This window comes from Mobula hypostoma, chromosome 21 (assembly GCF_963921235.1).
Source record: "Mobula hypostoma chromosome 21, sMobHyp1.1, whole genome shotgun sequence".
NCBI classification, from domain to species: Eukaryota; Metazoa; Chordata; class Chondrichthyes; order Myliobatiformes; family Myliobatidae; genus Mobula; species Mobula hypostoma.
The window spans coordinates 50489298-50505346 of record NC_086117.1 but is presented as its reverse complement, the minus strand read 5'-3'; the positions used below and the strand labels follow the sequence as shown (position 1 = coordinate 50505346).

Sequence of the window (16049 nt, the reverse complement as noted above, 5' to 3'; positions counted from 1 at the left end):
CCTGTGGGCGGTCTGGGTTCTGTAGACCGTAGGACCTGCTTTATGGTTATGACAACAGAAAAGTCAACTAGGGATGACTATAATGGGTAATGGTGCACTCTTAACCACCAGGCTTTGAACCAACATTGGAATGTTCCCACAACCTATAGACTCACTTTCAAGGACTCTTCATCTCATGTTCTCACTATTTATGGCTTATTTATTTATTATTCTTATTTTTTTTCTTTTTGTATTTGTCCAGTTCGTTGTCTTTTGCACACAGTTTGGTGCAGTCTTTCATTTGGTTATTATTCTGTTTTGAATTTATTGAGAGTGCCTGCGAAGAAATGAACCTCAGGTAACATATGTGTGCTCCAATAGTAAGTTTACTTGGAAGTATAAACTTATGTGCTGATACCTATGTGAATGAGGTAGCAAGAAATAAGCATTTATCTCCTGCAAGTGAGGACAAAAGTGAGATTGAGTGGTTGCTGGAGGAGTTGAAGTTGGTCATTAAAGGTGGAGACGGGGAGGCAGTTTCCAGGGAGGTATCACAAGACAAAGGAGCAGAAGTAGGCCATTTGGCCCATCGAGTCTGCCCCGCCACTCCACCATGAGCTAGTCTATTCTCCCATCCAGTATTTGAAATGATGTTGAGGCTGGGGAGAAAGGTTGGTAGTGTGAGACTGAGAGAAACAAAGCCAGTGAAAGCACCTTTGGAACAATGACTCGAATCCGTTCAGAGAGATGGGAGAGGTTGGGAAAAGGAGGAGAGGACAGCAACAGTGAGCACTGGGCACCAGGATTACTGACTGGCTGACCCTTGGGGAATTGGGGGGGGTGGGGAGAATCAAGGGTGGGATTGAAGAGGGAGTTGGTGACGGTTGTAGGGTGCTTGATGAGTGTGAGGGCTATGCTTCCTAGAGGCGTAAGTACCAAGTGGCTAATGGTCAGGTATCCATGCGCGGACACAGCACGCATGTTCGACAAACTGTAGATGGCAGAAAACCATGACTAGGAACAGAGAGCCCAGGCTGTGTCCAGCTGAGGATATGCCCACCCACTGCTGGGGAAACATCCATGTTTCAAAGCTGGTCCCAAGAATGCGAGCACAGAGATGGTGTGGTCCCTTGTGTATTGGTCCATGGACACTTGAATCAATGACCCCAGCACGTACAGATCAGGCAGTGACCCCGGAACACATGGACTGGGCAGTCACTGACCTGTCTAAACATCTTTTAAATGTTGCTATCCTTCCCACCTCCTCTGACAGCTCATTCCATATACCTGACACTCTCTGTATGATACACCTGCTGCTCAAGTCCCATTTAAATATTTCCCCTCTCTTCTTAAACCTATTTGGGAAAAGGCCGGTGGCGACCCATCTTATCCATGGCCCACGATCTTTTGTAGCACTTAAGGTCACCCCTCATTCTCCTTCAGTGCAGGAAAACAGTCCCGGCTTATCCAGTGTCCTGAGCTCTTCCATTCTCGGTAGCGTTCACATGAATCGTCTCTGCACCCTTTCCAGCTTCATCACACACTTCTGTACAAATATTCCAAGGGTATTTATTTACTTTATTTAAACATACAGCATAGAATAGGACCACACCACCAAGCAACCCTGGTTTAACCTGAACCTAATCATGGGACAATTTACAATGACCAATTTCCCTACTGGGTAGGTCTTTGGACTGTGGGAGAAACCGGACGACCCATACGCTCCATGGGGAAGACGTACAAACTCCTTATCACTACGTTGCCGTGGCTTTCTCACCAATGTGCTTACAGTTATAACGTGACGTGTCAACCCCTGTACTCAGCGCCCCGGCCAATGAAGGTCAGTGTGCCCAGTGCCTTCTTCACCACTCTGTCTACTAGACGTGCCACTTTCAGAAAACTATAGCTCAGATGGTTCCGTTTAATATCAGAGAACGTATACAGTATACAACCTGAAATTCTTACTCTTTGCAGACATCCATGAAAAACAGAAGAGAATCCCAAAAAGAGGACCCCCAAAGTCCCCACTCCCCCCTTACCCGCACAAGCAACAGCAAAGCATCAACAACCCCATCCCCCCACCCGTTTCAGTAAAACGTGTCAGCACCCACCACCCACAAAGCAACCGCAAAGCCCCCAAAGAGAGACCATGATCTGCAGTGAGCAAAAGATATTGTTTACTCGACAGTTCGGCATGCCACAGGCTCTGTCTGTCTGTCTGTCTGTCTGTTTGTCTCTCTCACTAACAAGGGACAGAGGGGTGTCACCCACTTCACAGTGAATGGGGAGACCAACAAATAGTTGTTGCTACGATGTTACAATCTGCCACGTTGCTTCTTATTCCAAGATTCTCTGTCTCGAGAATTGGCAGCAAACTGTCTCAACGAGAGACAGAGACAGAGAGATCTCCCCATCTGAGACACTCGCTGCTGTAAAGTCCTGATATTCCTGCACCCACAACACCTCAGTCAGTGGCACCAGCTTGGAATTGGTTGTCCGCAGGGACGGCACACGTGTTCCAGGCCACTCCCGGAGAACGTTGGAAAGCAGCTGGTCAATGTGCTTCAGGAGTGGGAACTTGTCCACTGAGCAAAACACACACAGAATGCTGGAGGAACTCAGCAGGCCAGGCAGCATCTGTGGAAAAGAGTAAACAGTGGATGTTGTGGGCTGAGACCCTCCGGCAGGACTGGAGAAAAAAAGCTGAGGAATAGATTTAAAAGGTGAGGGGAGGGGAGGGAGAAACACAAGGTGAAGGGTGAAACCTGGAGGGGGAGGGATGAAGTAAAGAGCCGAGAAGTTGACTACTGAAGGAGATAGAAGGCCATGGAAGAAAGAAAAAGGGGGGTGGGGAGGAGCACCAGAGGGAGGTGATGGGTGGGCAAGGAGATAAGGTGAGAGAGGGAAAACGGGATGGGAAATGGTGAAGGGTGAGGGTGGGGGGCATTACTGGAAGTTTGAGAAGTCAATGTTCATGCCATCAGGTTGGAGGCTACCCAAAAGAATATAAGATGTTGCTCCTCCAACCTAAGTGTGGCCTCATCACAACAGTGGAGGAGGTCACGGAGGAACATATTGGAACGGGAATGGGAAGTGGAATTAAAATGGGTGGCCACTGGGAGATCCCACTTGTTCTTGCAGACGGAGTGTAGATGCTCGTTGAAGCAGTCTCCCAATCTACGTCGGGTCTCACTGATATACAGGAGGCCACGCCAGGAGCACTGGATACAGTAGATGATCCCAACAGGCTCACAGGTGAAGTGTCACCTCACCTGGACGGACTGTTTAGGACCATGAATGGTAGTGATAGAGGAGGTGTAGGGGCAGGTACAGCACTTGTTCCACTTGCAAGGATAAGCACCAGGAGGGAGGGAGGAACGAATGGACAGGGGAGTCAGGTAGAGAGTGATCACTGCGGAAAGCAGATAGCGGTGAGGGGGGTAGGGAAAGGTGTGCTTGGTGGTGGGATCCCGTTGGAGACGTTTCAGAGAATTATGTGCTGGACGCAGAGGCTGGTGGGGTGGTAGCTGAGGACAAGAGGAACCCTATCCCTGGTACGGTGGCGGGAAGATGGGGTAAGAGCAGATGTGCATGAAATGGAAGAGATATGGTTGAGGGCAGCGTTGATGGTGGAGGAAGGGAAACGCCTTTCTTTGAAAAAGGAGGACATCTCCTTTGTTCTGGAATGAAAAGCCTCATCCTGAGAGCAGATATGGCGGAACCACAGTTTGAAGGCTGTTGCAGATCACAGACCTCAACAGAACCCCAGCCACCTTGAAAAGGAAGAAAATAGAGACGTTAAAGAAAGGAATTTAAGCTGTTTCCACAGATGAGGTCAACGAAGCATCCATTTGGTGCCATCTTAGCTCTTCCCAGCTCTGTACCTGAACCCTTGGGTCTCTCTGTTCTACAACACTCCCCAGGACCCTACCATTCACTGGGAAAATCCTCATAGAGTTTAACTTCTCAAAATTTTTTTCTGAGTTTAATTGCCGCCTTTCTCAGCTGAAATACATCCTGCTCTAAACTTCAACAATCTTCTTCACTGTCCAATTTTGGTGTCACCCATCTGCTTATTGATCATGCCATCAGCGTGCTCATACCAGTCATTAATATAGATCACAAACAACAGAGGGCCCAGCACTGTTCCCAGCGGCACACCACTGGTCACACGCCAATATGAAAAGCAGCTATTCCACTGCCACTCTCTAATTTCTTCTGTCAAGCCAATTTTGTAATCTATTGACGAGCTCACGCTGGATCCTATGTTGTACAGCCTTCTAGACTGGCCTACCATGTGGGAGTTTGCCAAAAGCCTTACTAAAGTTCATGTAGATAACATCTACCACTCTGCCTTCATCAATTTCTTGGTCACTTCTTCAAGCACCTGGATCACGTTGGTGGGACACAGTTTCCCATGTTGACAGTTCCTATGCAGCCTTTCCTTTCCAGATGTTAATAGGTTGCACCTCACAAAATCCTTCCAAGTAACTTCCTCATCGCTGACTTTAGGGTCACCAGCCTGTAGTTCCTTGGCTTGACTTTATAGTCCTTCTTAAATAAAGGGTAAACTTCAACTACCCTCCAGTCTGCCTGTGTGTCATGCAGCTTATGAGGATACTGGGATCACCACCAGGGTTACCACTGTTTCTTCCTCTGTTTCACATAGTACCCTGGGGACTTAAATCAACTTTCTCATTTCCTCTTGGAACATCAATATTTTTCACTGTTATCTTCCCTGAACTCCATTGCTTCCATGATCTTCTCCACAGTATATACAGATGAGAAGTCCTGATAATGTAATTGGTGGAAATGTACGTAATTCACAACCACTGTTATTGAGATGGGGTTCACTTTCAGACGCTGGTCTGACGTGATGACGCGTTACGTGAAGTTTGGTCACCGTGCTTTTGTGTTCATGTTTTTCAGTACAATAAATGTGTTGTTCTGGTTTTTCTTAAACATAAAATGCTTCACACAGCTTTATTTGTGAAAACCTACATTGGTGACCCTGATACTCAAGGCTGATTCCAGTTATTGAACATGTCGGCCATTGCAGTCACTTTAAAACTGCCGGAGTTTTGGGAGCAAGATGCTGTTGCTTGGTTTGTACAAGCTGAGGCCCAATTTGCGCTGAGAGAAAGCACCGTTGACGACACCAAATTTATTTGTGTGGAGTCGTTGTCCAGCAACCCCATAGCTGTGAGGGTGGCTGTACCCAATGCAGCGATTCAAATCGATGAGTTTACTATACACCATCAGCATAGATTGATAGTCTCTTAAAAGCAGAGGTGGAGGAGTATGCCTCATGATCAACTCTTCTTGGTGCACAAATATATCAGTACTGACCCAATTCTGCTCACCAGACCTAGAATATCTCACAGTTAAGTGCCATCCAATTTACCTACCATGGGAGATTTCCTTGAATATTTTGGTAGTGGTATACATTCCACCTCAGGCCAATATCAATCAGGCTTTAGATGATCTGAGCAATGGGATCAACATGCATGAAACAGCACACCCTAATGCCTTCACCATCATTTTGGGAGATTTTAACCAGGCCAGTCTGAAAAATCACTAACCAATTACCATCAACAGATCACTTGCAATACCAGAGGAAACAACACACTGGACCATTGCTACACCACATCAAGAATGCCTACCGTGCTATTCCACGCCCTCACTTCGGGAAGTCTGATCACCTAGCTGTACTTCTACACCCTGAGTATAGGCAGAAACTGAAGAATGCAGCACCAGTAGTGAGGACCTAGAAGGTTTGGACAAGGGAAGCACAGGAGTGCCTACAGGACTGCTTTGAATTGGTGGACTGGACTGTATTCAGGGATTCATCTTTGAATCTGAATGAGTATACTGCAGTTGTTACTGACTTCATTAAAACCTGTGTGGACGTGTGTGTGCCCATAAAGAATTGCTGTACATTCCCAAACCAAAAGCTATGGATGAATCAAGAGGTACATCATCTGCTGAAGGCTAAATCTGCGGCATTCAAGGCTGGTGACCCAGGTCTGTACCAGAAAACCAGGTATGACTTGCAGAGGGCTATCGCAAGGGCGAAGAGACAACTTCAAATGAAATTGGAGGTGAAATCGGATGTATGACAACTCTAGGTTTTGCAAGACATTACTTCCTTCAAAGTGAAACCCAATAGCATGAATGGCAGCGATGCTTCACTACCAGATGAACTCAGCACCTTCCATGCACACTTTGAAAGGGAGAACACAACTACAGGTGTGAAGATCCCTGCTGCACCTGGTGACCCTGTGGTCTCTGTCTCCGAGGCCAATGTTAGGCCGTCTTTAAAGAGGGTGAACCCTCGCAAGGCGGAAGGTCTCGACAGAGTACTGGGTGAGGCTCTGAAAACTTGTGCCAACCAGCTGGTGGGAGTACTCAAGGACATTTTCAACCTCTCACTGCTACGGGTGGAAGTTCCCACCTGCTTCAAAAAAGCAACAATTATACCAGTGCCTAAGAAGAGTAATATGAGCTGCCTTAAATATCGCCTGGTAGCACTCACACCGACAGTGATGAAATGCTTTGAGAGATTGGTCATGACTAGACTGAACTCCTGCCTCAGCAGGGACCTGGACCAACTGCAATTTGCCTATCACCACAATAGGTTAATGGTAGATACAATCTCAATGGCCCTTCACTCAGCCTTAGACTACCTGGACAATACAAACACCTATGTCAGGATGCTGTTCATCGACTATAGCTCAGCATTTAATACCATCATTCCCACAATCCTGATTGATAAGTCACAGAATCTGGGCCTCTGTACCACCCTCTGCAAATGGATCATTGACCTCCTAACTGTAAAATCACAATCTGCATGGCTCACAACACGCTGGATGAACTCAGCAGGTAGGGCAGAGTTCCTCCAGTGTGTTGTGAGTGTTGCTTTGACCCCAGCATCTGCAGATTAGTTTGTGCTTACAATCTGCGCAGATTGGTGATAATATCTCCTCCTCGCTGATGATCAATACTGGTGCACCTCAGGGATGTGTGCTTAGCTCACTGCTCCACGCTCTCTATACCCATGACTGTGTGGCTAGGCATAGCTCAAATACCATCTGTAAATTTATTGATGATACAACCATTATTGATAGAATCTCAGATGGAGACAAGAGGGCGTACAGGAGCGAGATATACCATCTAGTGGAGTGGTGTCGCAGCAACAACCTTGCACACACGTCAGTAAGATAAGAGCTGATTGTGGACTTGAGGAAGGGTAAGACGAAGGAACACATACCAATCCTCACAGGGGGATCAGGAGTGAGCAGTTTCAAGTTCCTGGGTGTCAAGATCTCTGAGGATCTAACCTGGTCCCAACATATTGACATAGCTATAAAGAAGACAAGACAGTGTCTATACTTCATTAGAAGTTTGAAGAGATTTGGTATGTCAACAAAAATACTCAAAAACTTCTATAGATGTACTGTGGAGAGCATTCTGACAGGCTGCATCACTGTCTGGTATAAGGTTGTAAATTTAGTCGACTCCATCTTGGGTACTAGCCTACAAAGTACCCAGGACATCTTCAAGGAGCGGTGTCTCAGAAAGGCAGTGTCCATTATTAAGGACCCCCAGTGCCCAGGACATGTCCTTTTCTCACTGTTACCATCAGGTAGGAGGTACAGAAGCCTGAAGGCACACACTCAGCGATTCAGGAACAGCTTCTTCCCCTCTGCCATACGATTCCTAAATGGACATTGAACCCTTGGACATTACCTCACTTTTTTAGTATATATTATTTCTGTTTTTGCATGAATTTTAATCTATTCAATATATATATACTTTTATTTATTTATTCATTCACTCATTCATTCATTCCTCTATAATATGTATTGCATTGAACTGCTGCTGCTAAGTTAACAAATTTTACGACACATGCCGGTGATAATAAACCTGATTCTGATTCTGGTGAGGCTGCTAGAAATCCCACCGGAATACGATAACTACCGATCACTGAAACCGCACTTTTTACAGACTTTTAAACTATTAGAGTCTGAGTTGCTCTCATTGCCCGGCTTCAGTGATGTTAAGCCAGCGGAGCTGATGATCACGTGCTGACTCTCCTGGGAAATCACCATCCTTATTTTATTTCTAAAGAACTCTTCATACAGCAAATGCCAGATCAGGTTCACCCAGCACCTCACTAATGCACCTGTGAAGGATTATAAAAGGGTTGCTAAGATGGCTTATAGTCTACTCTCAGCCAGGCAGCAATCCATTATTTCTCCTCCTTTCCCTGCCTCTATAAGCCCGCTCAGCAAGGCCCCCTGTGTTTGTACTCTGCTTGCTTTGCCACAAACACTAGGAGGTGCTGACCGCCCTGCAGTTTCGAGCGTGCCAGCACATTGGGACACCAGAAATCTGCGAACACCGTTGGTTCTAGCTGCCAGGATTGTCCACTGTTCATATCGGACACTTTCAGGGCAAAGATTCCTGTGTGGCACGCGTGCACAAGTGAGTGTGCTGCCAGCATCACCGATTAATGAGAAGGCAAAGACAAAACCTTGCTGGAGGCCGCCAACGGCAGCAGAAACTAGACTTATGGGACACGATGGATGACGGTCTGCTTCAGTGACCAACATTACACACGGGACTTTGTCCTGGCTGAACTGGCTAGGCCTCTGCTTGGTGCAGATTTCCTGTGTGTCCAAGGACTGTTGGTTGATCTTAAGAATTGCGGGTTTGCGGATGTCAAGGACTTCGGGCCATTACCCTGCTTTCCCAGTAAGTTCCCCACAACGACTCTGTCAAGCCCGTGTGCCACCACATGTGAGTTTACTCGTCTGCTGGGTGAATCCCCGCAGTCCCCACTACAGTCACGAAACATGTGGTCAGGCACCACATTCCCACAACTGGCCCGCCAGGCCATGCCCACGTGTGTAGACTGGACTTAGAAAGGACTGTTTCTGACTCCATATATGGCCTCTCGTATCTGGGCCAGAAGGCTTCTCAGCAACTGGTTGCACTAAAGTTTGTCTGGCACGGCCTTGGAATTGACGTGCGTGATTGGACTGCAGCCTGTCGGGAATGCCAGTGGGCAAAAGTTAACCTTCATGTTCGGGCGCCCTTGACACCTTTTGAGGTCCCTGAGTGACGGGTTGACCATGTTAATGCAGATCTTGTTGGTCGTCTTTCCCCCCTCCCAGTTTCACACATCTCCTTACCATGGTGACCGTGCCACTAGGTGCCCAGACGTGGCCCCTCGAGCATGGATGTCGGCCGCTGACGTGGCTTGGGCGTTCATCAGTACCTGGGTTGCTCTGTTTGGCACCCCACCTGATATTTCCTCCGACTGCGGTCCCCAATTCATTTGAGACCACGGGGCTGCGATGGTCAGAACCTTGGCGTTAGGCTACACCATAACACAGTGTATCACCCCAGTCCAATGGCCTATGCAAGCGAATTCACCGATCCTTAAAGGCTGCTCTGTGGGCTTCCCTGAGCATTGGCATGATCAACTACTGTAGGTCCTACTGGGGGCTCAACACAGCTCCAAAAGAGGACCTGCAGTGACCACACCTGAGTTGGTATACAGGCAGCCATTACGAGTGCCGGGTGATTTCATTCCTGACGCTACAACCACCTGGTTGGCCTCTCAAAAGCAATCCACTTTCCTCAGTAAATTCAATTCCTTTCCACCTACTCCTACCTCTCATCGTGGCGTACAGCACTCTTGGGTTCCTGTTGACTACATTCCAGCTTGTTAGTTTTCATCTGCCATGGCACGCACCAACATCCTCCCAACCCCGCCTTACAATGGCCCGTTCTGCATTTTGGAATGGAGAGAAAAGACTTTTTATCATAGATAAGAGGGATAAATGAATGCATTTCAGTAGATCGTCTTAAAGTTTCAAGATTCAAAGATTCAAGATTCAAAAAACTTTATTGTCATTCTAACCATACATCAGCTCTGCAGGGCAGAATGAGACAGCGTTTCTCAGGGGCAGTGCAATCATAACATAACAAACGCAACACTAAATAATAAACATAACAGTAAATAGTAAAACACAACAGCCACATGTCAGTTAAAATCAGTTATAAGTGTCCAGTGCAAGTTAAAAGTGTCCAAAGCAGAGTCAGGTGGAGCAGCTATTTAGCAGTCTGACTGCCTGTGGGAGGAAGCTGTTTAGTAGCCTTGTGGTTTTAGTTTTGATGCTCCTGTAACGTTTGCCTGATGGCAGAAGAACAAACAGTTCATGGAGAGGGTGAGAGGGGTCTTTAATGATGTACCGTGTCTTCTGGAGGCATCGACTCTGAAAGAGGTCTTGGACAGAAGGTAGGGAGACCCCAATAACCTTCTCTGCTCCCCCAACCACCCTCTGCAAGGTTTTTTTGTCGACAGCACTGCAGCTGGAGTACCAGGTTGTGATGCAAAAGGTCAGCACACTCTCAACCACGCCTCTGTAGAATGTAGTTAAGATGTTGGTGGGGAGTGATGCTTGTTTAAGCTTCCTCAGAAAGTGCAATCTCTGCTGGGCCACCAACTTGGAGGATTCCGCTAGCAAGCCCCTGCCGTCACAACATGACCATGAGTGTGTCAACACACCTCTGGACGAACCAGAGGCACCTGCTGTTCCTCCACCCATGGAACACAGGACCTGAGCCGGGTGGCTCGTCTGAACTCCAGGCAGAGTCACAATGCTGGTTTTAGTGGATTCTGGGGGGGCGGTGGGGGCATGCTGTGTAGAGTAACGTAGTTGGTGGAAATGTACGTGATTCACAGGTTGGGGTTTCACTCTTCAGAGGCTGGTCTGGCGCGATGGCGCGTTAAACAAAGTTCTGTTACCTCACTTTTTGAGTTCAGGGTTTGCCGTACAATGAATCAGTTATTACAGTTTTTCTTACGCGTAAACCACCTCACGCAGTTTTATTTGCGAAAACCTACAACCTCAGCTATCTCCAGTGATCCCAAGAAAACACAGCCACATTGATCCTTGGAGACCTACGCTCTTTCTTCTGCATTTAATACACATAGGGTATTTTAGGATGCTCCTTTGCCTTATCTGCCAAGGACAGCTCATGCTCTTTTTGTGCATGTCTGTTTTTTTTTCTTAGTTGAGCTTCCACATCCCCTATACTCAAGGGAATTGTTTGATTCCAACCGCCTGTCAGAGCCTCAGTATCCCTCATCAGCCAGGGTTCCCTCATCCTGTCATCCTCGCCCTTCATTCTCACAGGGGAATGTTGGCCCTGGCCTCTGAGTGTTCTCAATATTCAAAGCCTCCCACTTGCTAGACATCCTAACAACCTCTTCCAATCGATTCTTGCAATTACCCACCTAATGCCATCAAAATTAGCCTAGCCTCAGTAAATACTTTAACTTGACGACCTGTCCTGTCACTTTGCATAACTACATCATTACAAAACTGATAGAATTATGGTCACCGGTCCCAAAATGCCCCTTCCATTGACACGTCAGCCACTTGCTCAGCCTTGTTTCCTTCCAGGAGATAGAGCTTTGCTCCCTCTGTGGTGGGGCTATCTGCATATTGCTTCGGAAAACTTTACTGGGCACACCTAACAAATTCTGCCCCAATTTCCTCATGGACTGCTTATATTAGAGCCAGAGGCTGATTAATTGTGTACTCCTGGTGAGGTCTTTGGAGGCTTCACTGTAGTGAGTGCATGCTCTGAAGTTAACCTCTTCTTGGTGATGCACTTGAACCAATGCAGTGAAGAGGTTATGAGGTTAATTATTAACTCCATATATGCAGACATTGCACAGTCTTAAAGAAAAAAAGTTGCCTTCTGACGGTGGTAGATGCTGCAGAAAAAATTCAGGCAGAGATCTGTTCCAGCTCCACTGTGAAACTGGGACAAACTTAAAGGCAAACTAAAGTCATTGCTCGTACGAGTATGTGGCAGATATGCACAGAAAAAAAATCTCTGGGATCATTGAAAAAGCTGTAAAAGAGTCCTTCTTTCAGATAAGTGAGATCAGAGGAGTCTACACCTTTAATGGTCTGGCTATCAGGTCATTCTGATCATCGAACTATTGGCAATTATTTACTTCCACCAAGGCACAGTTGTCCATCAGTTCATCTACATTTAAAGTAGAAATCCTGAAAGTTTTTGATCATGATGTTGTGTAGTCTTCACCATTTTCAAAGGAATCAATGAATGGACAAAATATTCAGATACTTGCATACTTTAGAAATCTCCCTAATATTCTGGGGGTTTGTTGCATGGTCTAAGCTACTATACAAAAGCTGACTATGATGAAATTTTTGCTTTGCAAGCTTCTTGATTCCAAAATCATACCTTAATGTGCATGGGTGTTCATATTGATTTATCATCGAAATGGACTTCAGAATAAAATACTTCTCAATTTATTCAGAAAATATGCTTGCCTTCCAGCTTTGCTCTCAATTGCACACATTTACTCCAGTCTTTCTTACAAATGTTTGAAGTGTTCTACTGCTCAGCAGTGTGCCTCTCCCCAGCGCCATTCGTAGCTTTTGAGAATTGTCTGATCTGAGTGAGTACTTTGCCAACGTGATGCCATGTAGTGGCACAGAGCCATGAATGAGTCGCTTGGAACTGATGTCTGACTGCAGGGAAGTTTGGGGGGGGGGAGGCGGGGATGTGACTCACGGTTGTCGACTTCCTTGTTGCCAATGATGGAACTTTTCCTCTTCGGCTGACCATAAAGTCTCACCCACTGTGAGACAGCATTTTTTATTTAACAAATAAACTAACATTCTCTCTCACTTGTATGAACTGAAACATATGTGTTTAAAATTAACAATGACCCTTATACACCTTCAACACCAATTCACTGATGAAAACATCTGATATCCCTCCTATATTGTCCTGGCCTCTTACATAAAGTGAAATGCTGCTATCTTCACAGTGCAGGTTAAAACCACAGCCAGGTTGTTACAATGAACAAATACAGTGGCTTATCGACACATGTCAACATGCACCAGAAGTGAGTCATTTTGTTTCTGAAGAATCTTTAACCCAGGTCTTCGTGTGTAAGCGACTTCCCCCACGTGTCGGTAAGGACGGGGAGAACTTGCAAACACCAAGCATCAGGGCATGCTGTTCTTCAAAGGAGGAAGTGCAGAGGGAATGGTTGGTCGCTGGAACCCTCTGCCAGGGGAGGTGGTACAGTCAGTTACAATCACAATGGTTAAGAGGCACTTTGACAGGCATTTAAGCAGGCACTGTATAGAAGAATTCAGTTCTAATCTGGGCTGGTGGCATTGGTGCAGACGGGTACAGATGTTGGCAAGGTTGGGATGAGCTGAGGCTCTGTTTCTATGCTGTACAAATCCATGACTCCATTAAATAATTTCTTTATCCAACATGAATCTACAGTATATGAATTAACTAAAAGTATTAGACATGAGCAGCTCAGCTTCCCCTTGGAGCGTATTCGCTATCAGGTTCAAACTGATGCAGTTTGCAGTCGTTGAGGAGCTGCTGTGTCTGAGCTCTGAGTTCATTGACCCTGGCTGCAGCCTATACTAAGACTCCCATTTGGAGGATGTAACAATACAGCTCTGGGACAGGCCCTTCAGCCCAGCTTGACTGTGCCAACCATCAGTATTTCATTACATGCTTTGTCAGTTTTCGCGGGCCTGCTGGTGCCGTTCGTTAACGCTGATGCTGCTGAGGAATGAACCTATTGACCTATTGCAAGCTGGTTGGCAAATTCCCGAAGATACAATGTATTTGTTATTCCTCGGCCAATGGAATAATTCTCGTCTGCTGCTCTAAAAGGATGAACCAAAATCTGCTTTTTCATTTCCTAGGTATTCTTCTCGTTCACATAGTGGCTCAAAGGAGTTTTTTCTAAGAATGTGAGTTCAAATTTTATGAAACAGTGCGTTGTGATCTTTGGTTTTCATGAGTAGCCTGTGTCTTTAAATTAATTTTGACTAAAATTTCTAATTTATAGTGCTTTCCTGTTTCAGAGTTCTTAAACCATACGATGGGAGGTCTGTTGTTTAAAATTGAAGACACAGTAACCACTGCATGTTGTATTAAAATATTTTTAATTTGTTTGGGCCATCAGCAGGAGGTTAACCTTTGACATTTTCACACATTTTGTCAGAATATGAGAAAAGACAATGATATTAATTTTTCTTTAAGTGGATTTGTCTACTTCTCTTATCACAACAAGACGTGGTTCCTTGCGTGGCGTGCTTTTAATCTGTAGGGTAAGATTTTGCCAGACTGCTTCTGTCAGCATAAGCATGTCTCTTCCTTGACTTGGCAGGTATGTGAAGTGTGGAAGCCCAGTACATTCCAGACCTCCGATCCATTCCACTAAACAGGAGAAACTCAGGGACTGGAAAAAGTCTGGACGCATCGTGAGAAAAGCATAAACAGGTCTGAGCATCAGTTCCCGAAGCATCTTGAGTTCTCTCATCCCCAGGAGCAACTTTCACTGCTTGTATATAGACTACCTACCACCTCCTGTGTTTGTTTTGTGAAGGAAAAAACAGCATTGAATTTTCATAATTTTGCACAAATGTATTCATAGCTTTGCACATGAAACACAATTTATTGTATTATTGATTATAAATCTGTAAGTTGCAATGAACAAATATGTTTTTTGTAAGTGTGCGAAACACAAAGTAATACCACTGTGATTAGCTGCTATCATCTCCACTGACTGGAAGTGACACTAGTACCATTTTCTGTCAGATCTTCTAGCCTCTGCATATGATGTTACAATTGTGCAGAAAGACCCAATGCTCCTGTAAAACCAGTGGCCGGGTGGGGGAAGAAGAGACAAACACAGAGCCAATGTTTCAACCAGATCTTCATACATCAGAGGGAAACATTGCAGTAGGACTCCATCAAAACAATGAACTCTTGTTTTAAGAGGTAACAAGTAACAAGGGCTCTTTCACTCCGAACACTGAAATCATGCTTTTGCTTTGAAATAGAGTATTTTTTCATTTGATTTATAAAATATTATAATCATCACTAAGTATTAGAACACATGGAGATTCAAAAAGACAGAAAAAAAATCACTGTGTTCCAGAAGAATTTAAAAATATCAAATCTGAACAAGGATCTAGTGCTTTCCCGGTGTATGTGATGAATAAATTCTTCTTGGGCTTCCAGCCAGGTTACAGGTATCAATTATGACCGATGTTTCGATGACAAACTCCGCCATCTTCGTCAGGGATGATGCGATCAAGGTGGCAGAACTTGTCATCGAAACATCGGTTATAATTGATACCAGTACCTGGCTGGAAGCCCGAGAAGGGTTTATTTGAAATATCAAATTTGTTTGGCATTTATTGCAACAAATAATATAATAATTCACATGAAATACCCACAGCCGCTGATAGAGCACACATGATCTCAATCGTTCTGAGTTCATTACACATCCGTGGGAACTACACCCATTCAAGAACAAAATAATGTGAAGAGTCATAAAACCATCCAAACAAACCTTTGTGATAAAGGCTCTAGTGCTTTGTGATATTACTTTGATGTGAATCTGGACAGTTTTGTTTTTACATAAACACTGTACATTTATTGATGCACTAAGTGATGTATAAGCTATTCCATGTGTATTTGAAAGGTCAACTCTTTGAGACCATTTGTGTTTTAATTACTAACTGTACTGATTTGATAAATAAAAGGCCAGTATAGTGTTTAAGCCAATCTATAGGTCTCTGACTGTAGAGGATTGTTTTAAAATCCAAACAATATTGGAGGTTTCATTTGTTGTCACAATAAATGAGAGAGTTTCAGGTACTCAACAACACCAAAAGAGTAACTGCCAACAAAGGGAAACTGTTGAACTTCCCCCATTTGCTTCTGTTGTGCTATTTTGCTCACTAAAGTTACATCCTGCCCTGCAAAAGATGTATGGGTATGCGCGACTGAGGAAGGAACCAAAGAAATCCCCCAAATCATTTATGGAATTTTAACCAGAAGTGGCCTGTGGAAGTTAATGTTCAAGCAGGTATTGGAGTGGTGCACTCTGAAAGGAAATATTTACAAGCTTGTAATGTTCACTTCACTAGTTTACTCATGACTACCCGGCTGGCGGATCACAGTTTGTG

General features: G+C 45.1%; 1 long non-coding RNA gene across 3 annotated transcripts in view; it reads left to right on the top strand.

Moving 5' to 3' along the window:
- LOC134359689 (uncharacterized) overlaps positions 1–15704 on the top strand; it is a 46534-nt gene extending 30830 nt beyond the window's left edge. For all 3 annotated transcript variants that reach the window (XR_010021173.1, XR_010021171.1, XR_010021172.1), the window contains exons 3-4: positions 13773–13820; positions 14240–15704. This is a non-coding gene — a long non-coding RNA (uncharacterized LOC134359689). The remainder of the gene's footprint in view (positions 1–13772; positions 13821–14239) is intronic.
- The last annotated feature ends 345 nt before the right edge of the window (positions 15705–16049 follow it).